Raw genomic sequence first — 23,778 nt, 5'->3', positions numbered from 1 at the left:
CCAGAAAAGCACTCTGACACCCACTATGTCACATATAGCGTCACCCACAGACCCACTCACTAAATGAAATGCAACTGCTCACATAGGCCCTCATCATGACCCTGGTGGTGAGTGATAAAATGGCTGTAATACCGCCAAAAGGCTCGTGGTTAGTTCTGCCAAATTATGACCATGGCAGTGAGAACTCCCATAGACAGCCAATGTACCACACCATCCGCCACGGTAGAAACAACATTTACCACAGCGTAAGCCAACAACAGCCAGGCGGGAGACAAAGTACTGCCCACCATATTGAAACACACAAAACCTCCACCTTTTCCAGGGCGGTACCAACGCCAACAAAAGCCTGGTGGAAACAGAGCCCAGAAATGGAAACACTCACCATTGGAGACACAGGGAAGAACCATCCCACCATGGAACCCGAACTGCAAGTTTTCCCGATGATCTTCTAAGTCAAGCTCCACCTGGAACACCAACGCTGACAAAGACGATGACGGTGAGTACAGCCGCCTTGCACACAAGAGAGGGAGGGAGCAAAACGAGTGTGACACACACACGCACCACACACACCATACACTCACATACCATACACTCACACACCATACACACAACCAGCTGCACATGTAAACCAATGGCACACGACACACAGCATACTAAAACATGGACCGCATTGCTGGAGTACTGACAATGTATTAGCATAGCAAAACCCACCACATGAACCAAATATATTTACAGATGTACATAAAGGGCCAATACCCAGTCCAAAGTCAAAAGGGCACACAAGGCCACAGGGCACAGTCCAAGGCCCAACCTGTATCCTGACTCATCCGTAGAGAACACTGCAGGGGCATCATTTTGCAAGTGGGAAGGCAGCTCAGAGGGAGGGGGGCACCTCAGCCGAATACGGAAACTTCCCCGCTGGTTCTGGATGGGGCTGCATGCCCATTGCTCTGTCTTGGAGAGTGCAATGCCACAGTCCCTGGAGTGGGTGACTTGCCCACTGGTTCTGGAGGGGGATCCATGCCCGTTGCTCTGTCCTGGGGAGTGCAAGGCCACAGTCTCTGGAGTGGGTGACTTGCCCACTGGTTCTGGAGGGGGCTCCATGCCCATTGCTCTGTCCTGGGGAGTGCAAGTCCACAGTCTCTCAGGTGGGTGGCTTGCCCACTGCTTCTGGATACGGCTCCATGCCCATTGCTCTGTCCTGGGGAGTGCAAGGCCACAGTCTCAGGAGTGGGTGACCTGGCCACTGGTTCTGGACGGCTCTCCACGCCCATTGCTCTGTCCTGGGGAGTGCAAGGCCACAGTCTCTCAGGTGGGTGACTTGCCCACTGCTTCTGGATGGGGCTCCATGCCCATTGCTCTGTCCTGGGAAGTGCAAGGCCACAGTCTCTCAAGTGGGCGACTTGCCCACTGGTTCTGAAGGGGGCTCCATACCCATTGCTTTGTCCTGAGGAGTGCAAGACCACAGTCTCTCAGGTGGGTGACTTGTTCACTGCTTCTGGATGGGGGCAACTTGCACAGCAGCTCCTGGGGTGTGGCCTACATGGCGTCCGCTGGCGGTGACGGCTGCACTGTGGTGGTGGTTGGAGGTCCCTCCTGGGCAGCCTCTGCAGTCTCTGATGGCTGCACTGTGGTGGTGGATGGAGGAGCCTCCTCGGCAGCCTCTGCACTCTCTGGTGCTGCACTTCCACAGATGGCGGTGAGGGCCCTGTGACAACTGGTGGTGGTTTCAGCCTGACAGCCTCCGCTGGCGTAGAGTGCTCCGTCTCCTCCTGTACATGGGGTGTGCATCCCTTACCCTTCCTGGATGGGGTGGATGGGCGCTTCCCCTCTCTGCCTGGTGGTGCAGGCTCCTTCTCCTTCTTCACAGGTGGTGCAGGCCCCTTCCCCTTCTTTCCAGGTGGTGCAGGCTCCTTCCCCTTCTTCACAGGTGGTGCAGGCTCCTTCACCTTCTTCACAGGTGGTGCAGGCTCCTTCACCTTCTTAACAGGTGGTGCAGGCTCCTTTGCCTTCTTCACAGGTGGTGCAGGCTCCTTTGCCTCCTCCACATGTAGTGCAGACCCCTTCCCCTTCTTCCCTGGTGGTGCTGACTCCTTTCCTTTCTGCGATGGAGGTGTGGTATCCTTACCATCACAAGTAGGTGGTGCTACCACTGTCCCCGTGGACTGTTTGGCTGAAGTGCTGGGCTGTGCACGGGCAACTCACTGAGGAGCCACTGGGAGGGTGGTGCTGGTACGGGGAGTAGTGGCTGTACCTGCAGCTGGAGTGGTCACAGAGGTGTCCGCCACCACAGGGAGCTCCCATCGGAGGAGGTATCTGAGTATGTGTCATCTCCTCCTGTCTCCACCGTGGTGCTTCCCTTACCCTTTGTCCCACTGGTTCCTTTGGTGTTGGTGGACTCTGCCTCCAGGGTCCTGTGGGATGCAGCTTCCTCTGTCGCTGGTGCCCCTGCTCCTCTGCCAGATGATGCTGATGCACACAAGGACAGGATGACAAAGCAAGAAAGGGGGGATACACTTGGTCAATGACTGCACCAACACCAGGTAACAAGCCTAAGCAATATGCATTGCACTACCAGTGATATGGCTAGTCAGCAAGGCAAGATGAGGAACACACACCGCCAAGTGCAGCACACCTAGGACCCACAATGCCCTGTCTGTGACTACTAACAAGCTAGGTTACCTGTATTTGTCATGTAACCATTACCCTAGAGATGGCCCACGCTGCAATGTCTGGCCTGGCCTTAGGGGCACCCACTAACACACAACCATCACCCGGATACCACCCCACCAGCCAAAATATGTGATGATACCCACTCTACTCACTCCTTTGTGTCTGCTGTGATTCCCCCAAGCATCCATCTAGCTCAGGGTAGGCCACTGCCAGTATTTGGGCAATCAGGGGGGTCAGGGTGCAACGGGCACCCCCTTCCTCATTGGGAGGCCATCCCCAGCTGGGCCTCCGTGGTCTTCCATGCCCAGCGTCTCAGGTCCTCCCACCGTTTCCGACAGTGGGTGCTCCGCCTGCAATAGACCCCCATGGTCCGCACGTCCTTGGGGATGGCACGCCATAATCCCTTCTTTTGATGGGTGCTGACCTGCAGAGGTAATACAGACAGGAGAACTATATTAAACTAACAGTCCAGCCCGTCACACACACCCATACTCGAGTCCATCACCATTGGCACACACATAGGCCAGCCCACAATATGTACATCGCCAACAGACAATCCCTCCCACCCTTACACAATGCCTTCACACACATCTCCATGCATCCATGCCACATGCATCATGCCCAAAGTGTACTCACCTGTTGGTCTGGAGGCCCATACAGCTGTCCGTAATGGGGTAGGACCCCATCCACCAGTAGCTCCAACTCCTCCGAAGTGAAGTCTGGGGCTCTTTTTCCGGGCATACGGGCCATGGTAGGTTCCAGACACAGGTCACAGCAGCACACACAGTGTAGATGTTCTCCTGTTGAAGGTCATGAAACAAATGAGGAATCAGATAGAAAATGGAGGTCACGTCCGTGGCGGTGTACACTGTCACTGCCAGTGCAGATCCCCATTGGTCACTGTACTCAATAGGGCCAAATATTATCCAATGAGGAATTGCACGGCGGTGCACGACCACCTACCCCACGATGCCCTATGTCAGTGGAATTCCCTCGCTTCCACCTGTCCCTCCATACAAAAAAGACAGTCCCCATTTCGGGGGGGTGAACAGGTCTATCAGCAATTGCTTCGCCACAGGTTAAATAGGCACATACTTCCAAATTTACACTGTCCCAATACATAAGTGCACGATGTGGACTGCTGTTGTGGTTTAGTTGTTGAAATTGTGATAGCTTACTCACTCTTATGTCCCTTAGATACCTTTCACTGCAGATGAATAGGATGTGGAGACATCCGCCGTGTATAGACCCCTTGTGGACTTAGCTACACTGGAGGACAGGCACATTATTCTCACGTATAGACTGGACAGGGCCACAATCACAGAGCTGTGTGTCCAGTTGGAGCCTGACCTGATCTCATCTATCCGTCAATCGACTGGCATGCCCCCTCTTGTGCAAGTGCTATCAGTGCTCCATTTCCTGGAGACAGGTTCTTTCCAAGTGACAGTGGGCTTGGCAGCAGGAATGTCACAGCCAATGCTCTCAATCATGCTGGCAAGAGTGTTGTCTACCCTGGTAAAACACATGTGCAGCTACATAGCTTTCCCCCAGGTAGAAGATTTTGGCCACTGTGAAGGACGAATTCTATGCAATGGGACATATCCCCAATATTACAGGGGCAATTGACGGGACACATATTGCCTTTGTCTCCCCGCCAGAATGAACAGGTGTACAGGAATCGTAAGAATTTCCACACCTTGAATGTGCAGATGGTGTGCCTGGCGGACCAGTACAGCTCCCACGTCAATGCTAAGTATACTGGGGCCGTGCATGACGCCTTTGCTCTGAGGAATAGCAGCACCCCAAATGTGATGGCCCAACTACAGAGGCACAGGGTGTGGCTTATAGGTGAGCCTTGGTCCCCACCTAGTGTATGTTAATGTATGCCTCTGATGTTAACCTCATAGGATAGTGTGTGTCTTAATGCTGTCCTGCAGATGACTCTGGCTACCCAAACCTTTAGTGGCTGCTAACCCCTATGAGGAATGCCAGGACAAGGGCTGAAGAACTTTATAATGAGTCACATGGGTGAGCCAGGAGGATCATCGCAAGAACCTTCGTCCTTCTGAAGGCCAGGTTCAGGTGCCTCCATCTGACAGGTGGATCCCTGTGCCACTCACCTGAGAAGGTCTGCCAGATAATCGTGGCATGCTGCATGTTGCACAACCTGGCCCTCAGACGCAATGTAACTTTTCTGCAAGAAGGAGGAGACTGGAGATACCCCTGTGGCTGCAGTAGACCCTGATGACAATGAGGATGAAGAGGCTAAGGATGAGGACAACAGAACATCAGTTATCCGCCAGTTCTTCCAATGGCACACAGGCGAGACAGTGCAACATCACATTTCTATGACTATTGGTATATTCTGTGTGGCTGTGGCATGATGGCATTGACTTCCTTTTCCCTCTACTTACTGTTACCTATAGTTTGGTCATTTTGCAGATGTTGGTGATATAACAACTGCGTACTGATGTGCTGACTACAGCTAGCTACAGGTCATTATTTCTAAGCTCTCACAATGTACAGTTAATTTGCAATGAATGTAGCTGTTTCCATAAATACACATTTTTAATACATGAAGTGCTAGTAGTCGAGTTTAGTTCAAGGCTGTTTATTGTAGTGCTAAGAAATTGAGGGGAAAGTGCATGGAATGAGGTGATGATGGAGGAAAGTCCAGGGTATTGTTCCAGTCTGTTTGTCTCAGGTGCAGTGTTCAAGTGGCCATAGGAAGGGTAGCAATGGCAGTTCAAGATGGACAACTTGGCAGGGTGGGACACAAGGGGGACAATCAGGAGAGTCTAATTTCCTGGCAGTGGTTTTGGCAAGTGTCTCAGGCTTCTGTCTGGGTCACAGGGAACGTTTGCGGGGTGGTTCACCTTCTGCAGGGGGAGAGATGCAGTGGCCTGTGGATCCTGTGGTGGGGCCTCCTGGCCACTAGCGGCAGTGGAGGTGGAGGGCTGTTCAGTTGACTGGCTATTGGTAGGGGCCTGCTGGTGTTCTGTTGCCTCCCTCATGATTTTGGCTATGTCTGCCAGCACCCCTGCTATGGAGATCAGGGTGGTGTTGATGGCCTGCAAGTCCTCCCTGATACCCTGATACTGTCCCTCCTGCAGCCCCCTGTTCTCCTGCATGTTGTCAAGGATCTGGCCCATTGCATCCTGGGAATGTTGGTAGGCTCCCAGGATCTCAGTGAGTGCCTCCTGGAGGGTCAGTTCCCTGGTCCTGTCCTCCTCCAGGCACACAGCAGTTTTCCCAGTGGCCCTGTTGGCCTGTGCCCCTGTCCCCTGTATGATGTGCTCACTGCCACTGTCCCTAGGTCCCTGATTGTCTTGTGGGAGAGGTGTGGCCTGGGGTCCCTGTACAGGTGGGCACACTGCTGATTGACGGGTCCTGGGGACAGAGGTGTGGGTACGCTGGGTGTGTGCTGTGGTGTTGGATCCTGATGGGGGAGGCTCTGTGGTGGACTATGATTGTGCTTGTTTGACCGTCTGTCCAATGTTCCCTGATGGGCAAGGTAGGTCCTCCAGATCCTGAAGTCCAGAGTTACTGTCATCACTGGGGGCATCTTCTGTTGGGGGACTGGATAGTGGTGGCACCTGCTCTCCACTGACATTGGCTGGGGTACCTGTGGGGATGTAAATGATGTATTATGCTTCATGTGTATGACATTTGTACATCCCTGGCTTCCCCTCTATCGTTGGTGTTGCCCTGCCAGCTTTTGCTTGTGTATGGTGATGTATTGTGGGATGTTAGTTTCCCTATGCTATGCATGCTATAGTGAAGGGTGTCCATGTAGGACTGGGAGGGATATCCATGAATGGGTATGGCATGCAGGGTTTGGCATTGTGGTTAGTCATATGTGTAGGTGCACTGTGTGGGATGGAGTAGAGTGATGGGAGTGAGGGTGGGGGTGTGAGATGGTATGCAGGTATTGGGAGGTGATAGGTAATAAATGTTGGTTGACCAGTGTCCAGTCCTCCAGCTACTCCAGCAAGTCCCTCAGGTTGCCGTATTGCCAGTACATACTCCTCCCATGCTGTGAGCTGTGGGAGAGGAGGTGGGGGGTCCACCACCAGTCCTCTGTATGGCAAGCTGGTGCCTTGCTTCAGTGGAACGTACCTTCCCCCGTAGGTCGTTGCACCGCTTCCTGATGTTGTCTCTTGTTCTTGGGTGCTGTCCGGCAGTGTTCACCCTGTCCATGATTCTCTGCCATAGCTCCTTCTTCCTTGCAATAGAAATCTGCTGTAAAATGCTCCAAAGAGCTGTGGCTGTACCCTGACAATTTCCTCCACCATGACCCTTAACTCCTCCTCAGTGAAATGGGGGTGTATTTGTGGTGCTATGGGTGTTGTGTGGTATGTGTTGGTGACAGTGTGTTGAGTAATGAGGTGTGATGTGTGATGTGGAGTGCATGAGGGATGCATGGGTGTGAATGGTGTGTATGTCTAGTTGTCTCTGTGCTCTTCTTCTCAATCTCCTGGTAGCAATTGGTGCTTGTAAGGGATTGTGGGTATTGTGGGTGTGTGTTTTATAGTAGTAGGGGGTGTGGGTGTGGTGTGTGTATGGGGTCAGGTGTGTGTTTTTGATATTGGCCAATGTAGTGTTGTTTTGTATGTGGGTGTCCATTCTGAGCGCGGCAGTATGTATAGCCAATGGTTTATCGCCGTGGTGATTCGTGGGTAATAATGTGGTGGGCGTTGTTTTGTTGGCGTAATGGTATGGATGTTGGTATCGCCACTTTTGCACTTACCTTTGGTTTGGGGGATTTGTGTATATGGCAGCATTCTGTTGGATTGGTGGCGTAGTGGTAAGCGGGATTTACCGCCAATGTCATAATGAGGCCATAATCACTTGCTTACCCATACAGCAACTTACACATCCATACAGCAAACGATTCAACCACTCATTTATCCATAGTCCCCCTCACACACCCATTTACACATCGATATAACCACTCACACACACTGGAGGAAGTCATCAGTGATGTCATATGTGATGTCTTAAGTGATGCCATCAGTGATGTCACTGACAATGTCATGAATTATGTAATATGTGGGGTCATAAGCAGTGCATTATGAGAGCATAAGGCGCAGTTAGATCAGGTAACTGTAACTGCTGGATTATTCTGGTTTTGTACAAGTAAATTCAAAACCTAACTATGTCCATGTAACCTTTGGCTTTTTCAGTGAATTTCTAAGGTTTTTTTCAATTCTATTTCCTACCTTTAATGTCTTCTTAACCTTTTGTATTTTTATGGAACTTCTAAGTTTTGTTTAAGTGTATTTTGAAACAATAACTTGTGTATAAAGTTTGTGATTTGTAGGTAATTATAATTTTTTTCTCATACATATTCAGATAATAACCCCAGATGTCGGGGAAAAAAAATGTTAGGAGGCTTTTGATTAAGCTCTCTGCGACAATGAAATACCAACTCTGTACTGTATTGCAAATTCAATTGATGAGCCTATTCCTTCTTATAAAAGTGCTGCTAAAACTGTTTTATACTCTATTAAGTATTTACACAGTTCTGAATTAGTGTTGTTTTATTATTACTTTTTTTACAGAATTTTAGAAACGCAGTGCCATCCGTGGTTCTGAAGAAGCAGAGCAACAAAGCTCTATGGTTTCCATTCCGATCATGTGACCGGGATGAATCTGCAGTTTGGATTCGCAGATATACAATAATTCTTTCTCTTTTGAAAAGAAAATTACAATATGTACCCAATTCTTTCTCATATAAACATAGGACTGAACATATTTACAACTCACAAACATATTTTATTTATTTACAATAGAACACAAAACTTATATTGCAATTCTCATGGAAACACAATTTGAGTTTGGAACCTTGGATGCCCCTCGATCTGTGAAGAGCAATCTGGCATTTTATTGCTTACTTTTGAACCACAGCTAGTGTTGTGTAGGGGCTCTCCCTCAAACAGTTATTATTATGCTAGCTCTTGAGGGAGAAGCATATCAGCTGTCATCCTCCTGCTACAGAACGTTCCAGAATGGCTGAAGGGAGTGCTCTAACACCACCTGCACTGTCTCAAGATTTTCCTGAAGAAGATGATTCTCAACAGGTGCCTTCTTCATGTAGAAAAGAGGGTGATGTACGGAAATAATTTGTTACCTAGTGGGGAAAAAGTCAGTGCAGGAATTGTGAAATAAACCTCTCTCATGGTACATTAAAGAAATACAACCACGGAATGTCAAGTATGTGGAAACATCAGTGCACAATCCACAAACGGGCATACCTACAAATGATGAGAGAAAAACAACATTGCCTTTTTGGTGAATTAACATATACTGCATTTCCCACATGGGAAGTGGCCTGTTGGTGGAGATAAGTGCCACAATGTTGATTGCATAACTGTGGTTAACTTATCTCGAGGTTGTTTGTGGACAATCATGTTCCTGTTATTGTTACTTAGCAGACTACACTCAGCATGCTAAAAGATTTGTCCGACAAGCTATCTGAAAAGAACTACCCTGATCAGCTAAGATGCAGAGCTGATAAGAGGACACTTAACAATAACAGGGAACAATTGTTGGAGTCCTTTCAAAAACCTAAAGAGGAAAGACTCATTTGTGTCTCAACCTTTAATCCTTTGTCTAACAAAATACAAAAGATCATTAAGGACAAATGGAAAATACTGACCTTAGGGGTACTCTGCTGCTTGCAGCCTTTACATGGCTTTAGGAAGGCTAAAAGCATCCGAGACATGATTGTACACATACGACAAGGTAACCACAGTTACACAATGAACATTGTGTCCCACTACATGCATAACTTCATACCTAAGTGTCTCAGTGTATATGTCAGTGTATCCCTGGATGTATAAGTGTATGCATTACTGTCACTTAGGTATTATAGTGTATTCATTACAGTGCATCTCAGTCAGTGCATCAGTGTCCACCTGGTTATGTCAGTGCATGTAACAGTGCACGCTGGGGTGTGTCACTCTCCTCAGTAATGCATGTCTGGGGATGTGAGTCTAAACATCATAGTGTGCATAGGTGTGTCAGTGTACAGATCAGTATGTGCCTAGGTGTGTTAGTGTATGAATCAGTGTATCCCTGATTGTGTTATTGAGTCTATCAGTGTGATCCCTGGTGTATGGCCTGGTATATTAGTGTCTGCATTAGTAAATATAAAAGTGACTTTATGACTATTTCACTAGATACAAGACTGACTGTGTCTTTTCCTTATTAGCTATATAAGTACCTTATGCTCTAGCAGAGTGCATATATACCTGGTGATAGGCTTCTACAACTCTTCATCTCAGTCACTCAAAACAACATGTTTCATCTTTTAATAAAAATACACTCTCTTCTGCTGTCTACATGCATACTTAAAGGGTGACTTTTCTTACAACACACAGGATTTCATTACGAGTCTGGTGGTCCATGCACCGCCAGACTCGCAGTGCCGCTTGGACCACCATCAACAGGGGTGGTCCGATTGCCATATTATGACCGTGACGGAGCCGCCAAGGTCCAACCACTGGGACACCAAGTGGCCGCCAGGCGACGGCCTGGTGGTGCCTCCGGTCTCAATCCGGCTGGCAGAAAGAGGGTGGTGGGGGACCCCCACGGACAGCCCGTCACACTTTTCACTGCCCTATTTACGGGCAGTGAAAAGCACGAAGGGTGCTGTCGCACGCAATGTGCCACAACATTTCTGCCAGGTCTATTACAAGCCGGCGTCAATGTGTGGTGAGTCTCCCATTTTTCCACCCAGTGGCCCAGCAGGAAACTCGTAATAGACATCACGAAGGGACAACCATATATGTGGTCATCCCGATGCGCGACTCTGGTGGGACTCCTCTGCCCACCAAAGTCATAATGAGGGCCACAGTATAAATCTATTTAAATACATTTTCTAATGTCGAGTGTACTTAAAAAAAACTGTGTACCTATGCTCACAATTAGTACAGTGAACCATATTTAAACCACAATGTATATTAATAAGAATCTACATTATCAATATACAAAACTACATAAAAACTACATATTGAATTCAGTATATTACATCCTAAATACATCTCTTACTCTGTGGCCGTAAATATATATATGAGCAAGACCGTGCGGTCGAAACGCGTAGGTGGTTGTGTTTGGTGGAGTACACAATTGGATTAAAGTGTATAAACTCTCCTGGAGTGCAACGTTACAATTGCTTTCAATTGTTTGTTTTGAAAATTAAGAAGGAAAGGGCCATTCCTCACGTGTGCAATATATATATATATATATATATATATATATATATATATATATATATATACATATGTGTGTGTGTGTATATATGTATATGGTTTCATGCTTTGCATCTAGGATCCTGCTCTGAAATAGCACCTCTGTTTGATGTTGCTTGCATGATACCTCCCATTTGGATTTAACAGTCACTCAAATGCAGGATTATGGACCCTCACGGTAGCACTCTCTAAGTGGCTAACATTGCCTGGATAAGCCTACCCTTTTCTGAGTGGTAAAAGTAAAAAGCACAGAAGTCTGCCATGTTTCCTAGAAATGGAAAATACTTGCAGAGGGATTGTTCAGCATTTCTACAGGTGCAGGTAAAAGTCAAATTTCATGTTATGAAACAGTTAAAAGACTGTCATATTTTAATGTACACTACACAGCTAAATCACTTCCTCAATAGAACGTAGGCCCTAATTATGACCCTGGCGGTCTACTGACTGCCAGGGCCATGGTGGCGGTTTCACCGCCAACAGGCTGGCGGTGAAGAGCGCCACATTTTGAGTATAAACTCATATGAGTGCCACATCTCCGCTAACACCGCCAGGGCAGTCAGACCAGCTGGGCCAGAGATGAGCATCTCTGACCCGGCGGTCCACAGAAGACTGCCGGCGGTATTAGGAGCTGTCTTTCCACCAGGTTTCTGCAGCGGTAGCACTGCCAGGAAAACCCTTGTGGAAAGGCTACTGGTGACAGGGAATTTCTTACCTGTCACCGGCAGATGACTCAACCACCCCCCAAGCAAGCACACTCTCCTTCCTCCCCCTTTCCCCATCCAGGTACAGTGCCCCTACCCCTTATCCTCCTCCAGGTATAGAAGCTCCCACCCCCCTTCTGCATCCAGGTACAGAGCCCACTCCCCTCACTCCCCACTCCCCTCCCCGCGTACATGCACATGCACACAGACACCCACACACACCCCGCGTACACTCATGCACCAACACTGACATACAAGCATTCATTCACGTGCATCCATATATGCACTCACTGCAACACTCATACTCACATTCACCACAACGCCCATGGCTTTGGCAGTCTTGTGAATAAACTGCCAAAGTCATAATGAGGGCCAAAGACTTCTCAGTAGGTAGACTGTACTTTCCAGCTGATGTACCAGCAAATGTAGACATTGTTGATATGCATTAAAAGCGAAGGCATCAGCATGTCTCACCAAGCGCATATAGTAACAAATAACAAGGGGGTGCCATTGTTAAGCAATTTGCAAAATGCAATATGAATCACAGAGCAATAGTTAGACCATACTAGGATTTAATGACAATTATGTAAGGTGATTTTTGAATCCTACACTACGATCACTTTAAAAAAAATAAAGTGCAAAATTGTGCTTTATAATCATATTGGGGCAGGTGTATTGGGCAAATCATGATAAGATGTACATTCCAGGTATGACGTAGCCACGTAGGTGCTCCCGTCATGCTCTGCGGCTGAACCCCGGCTCCAGAAGGATGCATTCTTGTAGGCAGACGCATTTATGCCGGTGCCGTTTTATTGAAACACGGAAAAGACAGTTTGGATTCCCCCCCCCCCGCTGTTCGCCGCTTGCCATTTTTGAGGTATTTTTGGGAGAAATTCCCCTCAGGTTCTTCTGGCTGTCAGGGGAATCCATTTGCAGTCCCTAAGAGGCCTGAGACTGCATGTTTGGAGTTTCATTTTTCAGGAGAGGAGGACTGGAAACGGAGGTGAGGTGGGGGCTATGGAGGGCATTACTTTTTTCCACTGAGGGAAGTTTTCCCTCTCTTTCTTAAACTCGACATGAAATAAGTTACTTTTCTGTATCTGGTGTTGGTGCAGTACATTTTTGCACATTTTTTTGCACATTTATACATTGTTAGTGCTGGAAAGTGGCTGGTTAAAAGGACACTGCCCCCCTGCAGAACTTTCTTTTTCTTTTTTTTTTCTAGCGCAAATTGGCGCAAGGCTAGTTTTCTTTTTCTTTTTCCAAAGCCTGCTGCACTGGTGGGGAGAGAAAGGAGGCTGCAGGGTGCTTGTAAGGGCAAGGAGCAGCACTGTATAATGCCACAATCTCCGCACTATTGTCAGGGAAAAAGACGCCCTGCTTCTAGGGCTCTTAAAGCTGCCCGCACTGTTAAAACAAAGCGCCCAGCCACATCCGAAAATCACCTGAATATGGACTTGTCTTCAAATACCGCCCCTCCACCAACTGTCGTTTTAGCTTTTAGGAACACTACTCCTCACAGCTTACCGCCCTCTATGACTAGCCTGCAAAATTCTGGTTCTGACTCTCCACTGGCAGAGGCTAGGTGCTCGGACTTGGACTTGGATCTAAATTCACAATCAATGAATAAGGCTAGCCCACCCCTGAATCAATCAGCCTTGAGCTGTAGCACAAGAGCTTCTTACAGCTGGGCTCTGGATTTTGGCGCAGGCTCCAAAATGCTCCATCCTCTGTTCTCTGGACTTGTGAAGGGACATTCTAATTTAATTCATACAGTTGATGCTGCTAAGACTTTGTTGCATTCAATTCAGAAGCAATCGGGCAGAGGGTAGGGGGACGGGGGATAAACTATGATTAAGAGAGGGGGGAAGGAGGATGGACCTTGCTCCTTCAGAAAGATGGATTTCATAGAGTGTAAATCAAATGCGTCTTTATGGTACTTACACTCCAGTCCGTTCTGAGTTTATGGTGTAGGGCACCATGTCAAGGTACCCGATTAAAGAAGGATGGGGTTTGGAGGTGGGAGGTGGCCCCGGATCGCTCAGGTGGGAGGGCCTCAGGCTTTGGCCACCCAAGGGTGGGGGTGTGGGTTAGGGCTGGGTGTCGGGAGGGTTGGTAGGGGGCGCAGGATCCTGGTTTTCCACACTAAATAGTAGCTACGTGTATTTCAGAATGGCTAAGGTTATAGAGGGGGTGATGTTAATTGGACCAGGTCTAGATCATTTATTTCCTCTGCGATCTTCTTTTAGAACTCAATGGCAAGGTTGAATCTTTCATTAAGAATAGTTTCTTGGAATGTCAATGGGTTAAATTATCGGAGGAAAAGGTCTTTAATCGAAGAAAGGGTAGCTACCCTAAATCCCTCGGTTATTCTTTTACAGGAAACTCATATCCCAGTTTAAAAAATTGCGGGATTCCATATGTTTAAAGAAATGGCCGATTTCAAGGTGGTTGCCACAGCCTCAGCAGCCCATAGAGGCGTTGCAGGCTTTCTAGCCAGAGGCCTCAATGCATGGCCGCTTGACTTTCTTTGCGATCCCGAAGGACGATGGTATTGGGTGCACTGTTTAATTGCCAAAGAAAGATTTGTTTTTGTTCGTTTTTATGCATCCTAGGTAGATGATCCAGCTCCCTATGTAGGATTGTTCCAGTCCCTTTTGCAATTATAAGGTAAAATTATTATTGGAGGGGATTTTAACTTTCTTCAGGATCCAATTTTGGATACCACTGTTAGGGGTAAGAAACAACATAAGCCTAGAGTTGCCAAAATCTTTAAAGTCTATGTAAAAGTGTTGATGCTTTGTGATCCTTGGAGAATGATTGCCCCCCATGAGAGAGAGTATATGTGTATCTCAACCCGGTTCAAAAGCGCCTCTCGCATTGATTTTTTCTGATATCTAAAACATTGCGCTTTAAGGCTCAGTCGATGCCGCACTCTGGCTTATTTGACCATGCCTCCCTGGTGCTGGAAGTGTCTCTTTATTCAGAAGTCCCCAAGTTTCAGACTAGAAGGTGTGTCTTTAACCAGCAGCTTCTTCAAGATAAGGGATGGGTGCAGATCTCTAAGAATGAAATTAGTGATTTTTTTTTTTACGTAATCAGGGATCTTCAACTCCGGCTATAATTTGGGATTCGTTTAAGGCCTTCTTCAGGGGCTTGGTAATTGCTAAGGAGGCAGCAGACAAATCTTCTCAGAGACAACAAACCAGGGCCCTGGAAGAGGCAGAGCAAAGGTTTTTAATTGCTTATCTAAATGCTCCTTCGGAAAACAATAGACAGTATTTTGAATTAGCTAAAAAGGCACTGGCCGACAATGTTCTTAAGAAGGTTGATATAGGATATCAGACTTATAAACAAAAGGTATATGAGGAGAGTAATTTCACAGGCAAATTATTGGCATGGCAGACTAGGGATCGAATTGCTGGTAATATCATACATACCTTGAGATGCCATATCACTGGGTTTAGACATACTGACCCCAGACCTGTGGATGAAACTATGCTATGGCATTACAGGTGAATTTACAGCCATGCTCCGGATATTGACCCTAGGTCTATTAAGGAATTCTTGGGGAAACTGGATATTCCTAGTCTTACAGAAGAGGACAGCAATGCTATAATACAGCCCTTTACGAAGTTAGAACTCCTTGAGGTTGTCAAGAACCTCCCTACGGGGAAGGCTTGTGGACCTGATGGCTTTCTGGCTGAATTTTATAAAGCTTTCATTAAGACATTCATTGATGATTTTCTGTCTTTAATTAATGGCCTACTTAGGGGCGAACAGATTCCCAATTCTTGGCACTCAGGGAATGTGGTTAGTTTTCCCAAACAGAATAAGGACAGGGAAGATCCTAATGCTTATCGTCCAATCTCTTTGCTAAATACAGATTATAAAATTATTACGAAACTTTTGCCTAATAGGGTCAATGGGGTTGTCAATAAACTGGTGCATCCTGATCAAAACGGGTTCATAGATGGTCAGCAACTTGCAACTAATACGCATTTTTTGGCAGAGGCTCTTGACTATTTCTCCTCTAATGAGATTTCTGCCATCGTTCTTTTATTAGATGCGGAAATAGCATTTAATTTGGTTGTATGGGATACACTCTTCGCAGTATTGGCTAGCTATAAGGTGCCCTCTCAGGTCTCCGCACTAATTCAAAGGTTGTATTCAAACTCTGAAGCTAATATTATTATTAATTCCATGTGTGTTGGTCAAACTCAAGTACTATGAAGGACTCGGCAGAGTTGCCCTTTATCTCCTATACTTTTTGCTCCTTGCATTGAGCCTTTAGCCATTAAAATTAGACAAAATAGTCAGATTCAACCCCCTTTAAAATCAATGGGAAAGATTCAACTCTACGCTGATGATATTATTATGTTTTTGGATGGAGAACGTACTTCACAGGAAGCAGCTTTTAGTGTTTTTGCTGAATTTGAGCAAATTGGTGGCTACAAGATTAATATGAGTAAGACCGATATTATTCTCTATGGCACCTCTTCTATTAAACTGCTCCCCGAATTAAGACATTGTGTGAATACTAGGCCAAAGAGATACCTTGGGATTTATTTCTCAGCCGATATAGGAGACCTGTATGACCTTAATTATGCCTGCTGCTCTCGAAAACTCAGGCTTTGTTGCCCGATGGGGGTCTCTCCCCCTTTCTATACTAGGTCGAATTGCATTGATCAAAATGTCAGTTTTACCATTATTTAATTTTCTGTTCTCGGCCATCCCGTGTGTTTAAACACAAAACCTTTTTAAAAAAACTGGAGTCTATGTTTCGTCCTTTTATTTGGCAAAATCAGAAGGCTTGAGACGCATTAAGCACATTATATGTGGATAAAGAAAAGGGGGGGTTAGCTTTGCCCAGTTTTAAAAATTATTACTTTGCCTTTTGTGTGCATTATCTCACTAGTTTTAAAGCAGAACAATCTGTAGGTTCTACATTCTCTTATGACTTTCGTGAGTTAATATGCAGGGAGCACGATATTCAGGATCCAGCACTTTTGGCAAAATCTCCCAAAAAAGTTCGCTATAAGATTCTTAAATGGCTCTTTAAGAGAAAGTCAGATTTTTTTTTTGAAAATATTCAATACCATATTTGCATTTCAACACCCCCCTTACACAGCTTATGTTACGCTCTGGTGCTCAGCTCAATGCAGACTTAGTAAGGAAGTGGGGGCATGCAGGATTTTGTAAAATCAGGGATTTTCGCATCAGTGACAACTGGGAAACTCCCTTAAACATCCAGATGGTTGGTGGGATCCTATGATACTATGCTACACAGTCTACGGGATCGGGATATCAATTTAATTATTAATGCCCAGGCGTTAGTCTAAGAATTGGTGGATCCTCCTGGAATAAGGAGCGCCGGGTCGTGGAGAAGGTTATTGGTGGACAGGGATAAGGTTGATCTTGAGGCAAAGGCACAAAGAAAATGGGCTCGTCAGGAGGACTTTGATCTTTCAAGTGAGTGCTGGGAGAGAATTAATCACCTAAATATCTCAGTTCTCAGAGGCGCGAATTGGCATCGAATGATATTTTTCAGTAAATGGCTATTATATTGAACCCCGCAAGCCTTATCCTGTGTGGTGCCCAGCTGTCCTGATCTCTGTTTTCGCTGAAAGGCAGTAGGGGTGGGGGTTGGATACATGTGATTGGGACATGTCGATGTATACAGGAGTACTGGGATTGAATATTCAAGATGCTAACAACTATGGCTCAGGTTATTATAACTCCCAGTATCCGGTTGTTGTGCCTAGGCTTCGACCCTGAGGTAAGGCTCCCTTCCAGGTGGGAGAAACGCGTTTTTATCGCTCAGATCTCTCTTGTTGAGAAATTGGCGTTTTGAGTTATCTCCCACCCCTCAAGAATGGCGTAGCAAAATGATGCAAGTCAGAAATCAGGAAATGAGATATGCTAGTAGAACAGGAAGTGGTAAAAAATAATTCCTCGATCTGGGGCGAATGATTTTTAGACAATCATGGATAGATCTGTTATTGAGTCACCTATTGAATGAATTTGTACAGCTACCTAATCTTAGTGTTTCTGTTTAGAGCTTTTTCTCTGGGAACCACTGGGGAAATTATTTAAGACAAAGTTTGGAATTGCAATGTATTTTTTCTTTTTCGTCATCATGGTGGAACCTCATAAAAACTCAATCAAAAAAAATATTAAAAAAAGATGTAAATTCCACTCAAAAACTCCACTCACCTTTTCACTATGAATACCTTGCTCTCATTTCACTGGTTTAGGCTTTCTTACTGCCTTTATTCTGTCCCAGTCTCCCAATATCTACCCTGCTTCTTCTCTTTCAACGTTTTCACCACTTTCTCTTTCTGTTTGCTTCTGCATCAATCTTCCAATTCCTGTCTCTCATGCTTTCTTGATTTTTCTATTTACACTCCTTTCTGTTTCCAATGTCCCCATTTCTAGAACCTCTTCTCTCTATCTTCCCTTCTGCCTTCTTCGCACTTTTTAATATTTTTTTATTCTCTCTCTGGCTTTCTTCCCCATAGACAATGTATGGCAACTGAAAATTTCTCTTGGCTGTACACTGGCATTAGCTGGGCATGCCACCTTTCTTTTACCACTGTGCTTTTTGTTGTTTCATAGTTACAGAAGCCTACAGTCTTGGGGTGTCCTGGAATGGAGAAAGCCTCTTATGATCATGGAAAATAATAAGTTAGTACAACATGGCCATCATATTCCTGCAGCTTGTTGTCAATCCTTGTTTGAAAAGACATCAGGTTCCATGGATTTGGTGGGCTTTAACTGCTTTTAGGCAAATAACAACCTGTTGACATCCACCACACTACTTTCACAATGCTGTGGACTTCAACAGGTCATCCACACTACTGTAAAAGAAAATGTTTCTGATAGAAACACCAGAAACATTTTCTAATCCAAAATCAATGTCGGCATATGCTTCCCATGAGTTCAATGTTTTGTCTTGCGTAGCACGCTATATGCACTGGCATTACACAGCAAAACCACAGTTAAAACAGACCCACATTGTGTGACTGAGTTATTGCCTGAGAAAAGAAAGGATCCCTAATGCCTTTAAGACACAAAGAAACATCAAGATATTGCCTTGAAAATTTAACTTGTCCCACATAGGATCATTAAAAAAAGACAACAACAATCCTGCCACACACCTCCCTTATGGTGAAGCTTGCTGCCCAGGGACGTAAGTGGACAGACAAAGGGTGGTAAGTCCTACATAAGTTCTGAAATACAATATTTATCATTAGTGCATCACGGAGATTTGTTTTAAGAATAATCAATTAGGTCCCTTGGGAAACCTTGCAATAACATTTAGGAAGATTGAGGGAAGTAGCAGCAGTTTCTTCATCTACTAAGGTAAGAACTAAGAAGTGTACTAGTTAGACACTTTTTACTGAAGTTGTTCTGAGGATGCAGAGATAGACAAGTAAGAATAATACGTTTGTGGATGTTGCTGTCATACCTCCCTAGTTGTTAATAGTTATTGTTGGAAAGTGGATTATTAGTAAGGACAGGTGGGTATCTACATTTAGCAATGGACCACAAAACCCCACTAGGTCCAGTCAAGGTCTCAGTAAATTAATCCTTTCTCAACCCTTGGTAGCTTGGCCCATTAGCAGTAGGCATAACTTAGGAGAAAAATGTGTAAAGTATTTAATATAAAAAACACAGAAATAAGAAAAACACAGCACACAATAAAAATCTGACACCAATTTATATAAATGTTTCTTTAAAATTATACCAAAATGACAAAAATCCAATGTAGGGAATCAGAGATAATTTTCTTTTAGATTAAAAGTAAATCTAGTGCTTAGAAGCAAATATCGCTCAAATGCACTGGACATGGGCAAAGTCCAGCGTTCAAGCAACCCACAATATAACACTGTTACACTGAGTTTCGGAAGTGTTTCTTGATACAGGAAAGTGTTCCACAACACCAGCAAAGGGTTCAGGGGCTGTGGTTTGTCTCTTGGGGTCTGTGACTGCAACTCCCACAATGCACCTCTTCAAGTTATGGAGCTGTGTAGAATCTTCTTCCAGAGGTCCTTTTTGGTCCTTTAAGTATTCACAAACTTGTTCCAAGGTTCCAGAGGCTCTGAGTTGCTCCTTGGAAATTGGGAGTTTAGTTCCCAAAATGCATCTGGTCAGGATCCCTAAATGGCCACTGGACGCTGGACAGCTGGGTAATTCTTGCAGGACTTGATGCAGGGGACTCTGGTTAGCTCCTTTATACCTATACCTTACAGGGAATCCACTCCTGGAGTTGCAGAAGCAAGATAAAGTACTTTTCTTGTTGAAGCCCGAAGTATACAGCTGGTGTAGTCCTTGTGAGTGCAGTGTCCAGGTGCAGGTCACGGGGCCAGCAAGGCAGTCCTTCTTCTCCAGTATCTTCTTCCAGCAGTGATGTGGATCATGGGGCAGCTCTGCCATATTTGTCCTGGCTTCTAGGGGTGGGAAGCAGGGGGGTGCTCTTGTCCAAAAAAGTGCAGGCCACCACCCTCTTGATGAGTGACCACTTCCTGGGAAGTGTGGCAAAAATCAATCCCAGGGAGCAACATTCTTCAAAAATTAAAGATGGCAAAAATTCAATCTTATAGTTTAGATCGGGCTGAGCCGACCCACTGGTGTCCCTTAACATACCTCTTTCCAGCCCCTCTCTTATCTAATCGGGGGCTCCTAGCTGTCTGGGGCTGCAGGAAATGGGGGAGGTCCAGTTTATGTCCCAAGTGGCCTTCCACCTTTGAAGACCAGTTTGGCACATCTCATCAAGGCAGCCTGGCTCAGGAAAGGGCACTACAGGGCGGAATTTGGTAACTTTCAGAAAGAGTTCTAAAACTCCTTCCTTAGCTTAGTTATACTAAATTCAATACTGGCAAGTTGTTGGATTTATTATAACATTTAATTTGATACTAAACTTGGTATATTTTGCGCATCCATATGGAAAATAGGATTTATTTTTTAAATTAAGTCTCTCCATGTTAGCCTATGGAGCCCATTGACTACAATGAGCAAAAAACAAATGTGACTATTGTTCCCTCACCAGGGTTTATAATACATATTTTACAAAGTTTCTGCTTATATTTACACTGCACCCATCCCTGGGGGCACCTGGGGCAGACCTTAGGGATGCTTTAAATGCATAAATAAGGTAGATTGAGACTTTGGGAGTGCTTTTAGTTCCAAAATCGAATTTAAGGTTAATTGTAACTCAAAAGCAATCAGAAAGTCAGGTCTGCCTTTACAATGACACTGGACTCCCCAGCAGTGCACCTACTGGGGGTCACTAAACCTACATGCCCCACCATACTAGGGACTTATAGGTAGGTTGTCACAGCCAATTATAATTATGCCTAATTTACATATACCATTTTACACCGAGCACTGGCCCTGGGACTGGTTAACAATGCCCAGGGCACAGTCAGAGTCAGAAAGCACCAGTATCAGCTAAAAAGGGGGGCACAAAGTGAGGGGGCGTCTGCAACCAGCACAGTTTTCCCACAGTTACAGAGTGTATTAGGACAAGGAAATTTTAATAACTACTATACACTTTGATAGGACCTGGGTGCTGCAAAATCTCACCAAGCAATAAGGCAAACAAAACTAGTCCATTCCAACTCTGGTAGTGGGGTATACTGGACTGCAGAAAGAGGTAAGTAAAGTAGCATACTGAAGAAATACTTGGCAAGCGACTCCAGGAAGGAAAAGTCTAGGACAAAAAGGTGATGTACAGTATAATATGTGAACATTGAGAGGACAGTTTTTCATCAATGCAAACACCGCGGTGTGACACTAGCTACCAACGAAAAGACAGATAGTGAATGGCATGCATTGAGAGAAAAATATATTTTACATAGGAAATCCACCCTCTCCAACATTAATAGGCCCATCTTTCTCCCAAAGCAAAACTCCCCAAAGTTCCTGAGTCAGGTCCTTTCTCTGACTTTCCTTCCCAGTTCCCATCCTCTCCACCCACAAAGACACAGTCTCTCTCACCCAAAAAAGTTAACTAAAAAAGGGCTTTCACGGCATCTATCTGCATTTGTTGGCAAGCCACGTCCCATGCCAGGTTCTGCTGACCATGCCAGAACAGTGCCAGCTCACAAAGGACATGGCAGAGGAAGTGGTTTGTTGTTGAAGATGACGAGGGGGGTTTTGGTGTTCAGCTGGGCAGGAATGGACCTTGGCTGGAGGTGGAGCTGGTGTGGCCAGGATAGAGGTGGGCCAGGAAGGTGGCCAAACAAAATGGAGGCATTTGCCTCCTCCTCCTTCTCCTCGAAGGCCACCAGCTGGCAGTATTCAACCATGAAAGCTGGCAGTCTCTGGTGCCAAGGTCAGGAGGCTATCCAGGCACTTAGTCCCACATTACACCCTTATCATTTTCAACAAATACCTTCACTTGGCAGTATGGAAAGCTACTCTATAGAAAAATAAGTTAGAGGAATTAAGGTAGGTAGAGGATTAGCTATGGAACAGTTGGTGTCACTGATCATGTGCTATGCTTTTGCTTCGTCAAATTGGTTGACGAATGATGACTTGACATGAGGAAAACATTGGAACAGTCATAAATCCATCATGAAAGCCATGAAATATATGTCACTTAGGGAGAGAATTGTAGCACATGCATTGCTGAGATGGAATTTAACATTTCTTGATAGACTAGGACAGTAGGAAAGAATGATGAAGTGAAGTACCAGGAGTAGGTGACTGAGTGAGCACTGGGAAACACACCTTGTTTCTATGTTTTCAGTTTGTGATGTATTGCAAACTTCATAATGCTGCACTGTTAACTAAAGCAGACACATGTTTCAACACCTACACTGCAGCACCACATTAAACCATGCTGTAGTTTTAGGTGGCGAAATGCCTGGATAGGAAACTGATAAGTGAGATCAGTTTAGGAGGTTTGTTGGTTGAGAACATGTTAAAAAGCAAAGTATTCAAATCAACCAACATCTTTTTTCCCCTAATGGAGGGATACGGCTACGAAAGGATAAGAGTGAAAAATGAAGGGGTTGAAGGGATTGATCAATGAAGGATATATTGGTTGATAATGGGATCTCATTCCTTTTATGCCATCCTGCACTGTCATGGAAACTGATATAATACTGTATAAATAGACAACATTGGGTTCCATGGCCACTCTATCTCTCTGTTTCTGTACTTTTTGACTGCTTGGACAAGAAATCCTTCTCCTCACAAATGTTTGGTGAGTAGTTTACTTGGGCCTGCAATCCTCTTTACAGTATCAACAATCTGTTCTCTTGACAGTACTACACAAGCCATATAAAATAGGGGTGAGGGAAAGTTTACTAAAGAGACCACAACAAATATACAGACAGGAGAAATTCCGCTGTGGAAACAGAAAATAAAGAAGACAGGGTAATGCTGGGATAACAGACATTAGTGAGGGGAGCTGAAAAAAGTAGATAGTATAGATACACCAGGGCCATAGGTATACTAGAGGGGAGAGCTAAAAGTGAGAAAAAAAATATAAGCACAACTTACGTGGGCCAGCAGAACCATCTGCTATGGCACTGGTGGTGGTAGTCCCACTTGCAGCAGTGCTGGCAGCCACGTGGCCCTCGGATGCCCTCTTGGCTTTAGGCACTTATGAAAGGAATAGAGAAGATTACAAAAAAAAGATTATGGTTACTATCTACAAAAAGCAATTTGTAAGACACAGCATTGTACTTTCTAAATCAGTCTATTCCTACTTTCCTAAACCTGAGATTCATTTTGAAGGGCTCATGCTTTGCAACCAATGATCTTTGCTTCTCCACCCCTTAGATGGATCAAGCCAGTCTCCCTTTGCAATGCATACTGTAGATCATGGAGACTGGATCTGTTTGAGCTACCTATAAGCACAGAGAAAAGCAGTGACACTGATATACTACTATCTTAATAGTGGCAGGACAGGAGTCAGCATTGCTTCTGAAATCAGCCCAAGTGAGCTCAGCCTGGAACACAATCAAGACATTATCATTCACTTTTCACTTAATGTCCACTCCACTCTTACAATGCAACACCTTCCCTATCAGCCTGATACCATGCACCACAACTCTCAGGGCCAGATTTATCACAGGTTTGTATCTTTTCCTGTTATATTCTCTGATAACATTACACTCCACATCAGTCAATCT

This window comes from Pleurodeles waltl, chromosome 5 (assembly GCF_031143425.1).
Source record: "Pleurodeles waltl isolate 20211129_DDA chromosome 5, aPleWal1.hap1.20221129, whole genome shotgun sequence".
Taxonomy (NCBI): domain Eukaryota; kingdom Metazoa; phylum Chordata; class Amphibia; order Caudata; family Salamandridae; genus Pleurodeles; species Pleurodeles waltl.
Note: the sequence above shows the minus strand (reverse complement) of the source record.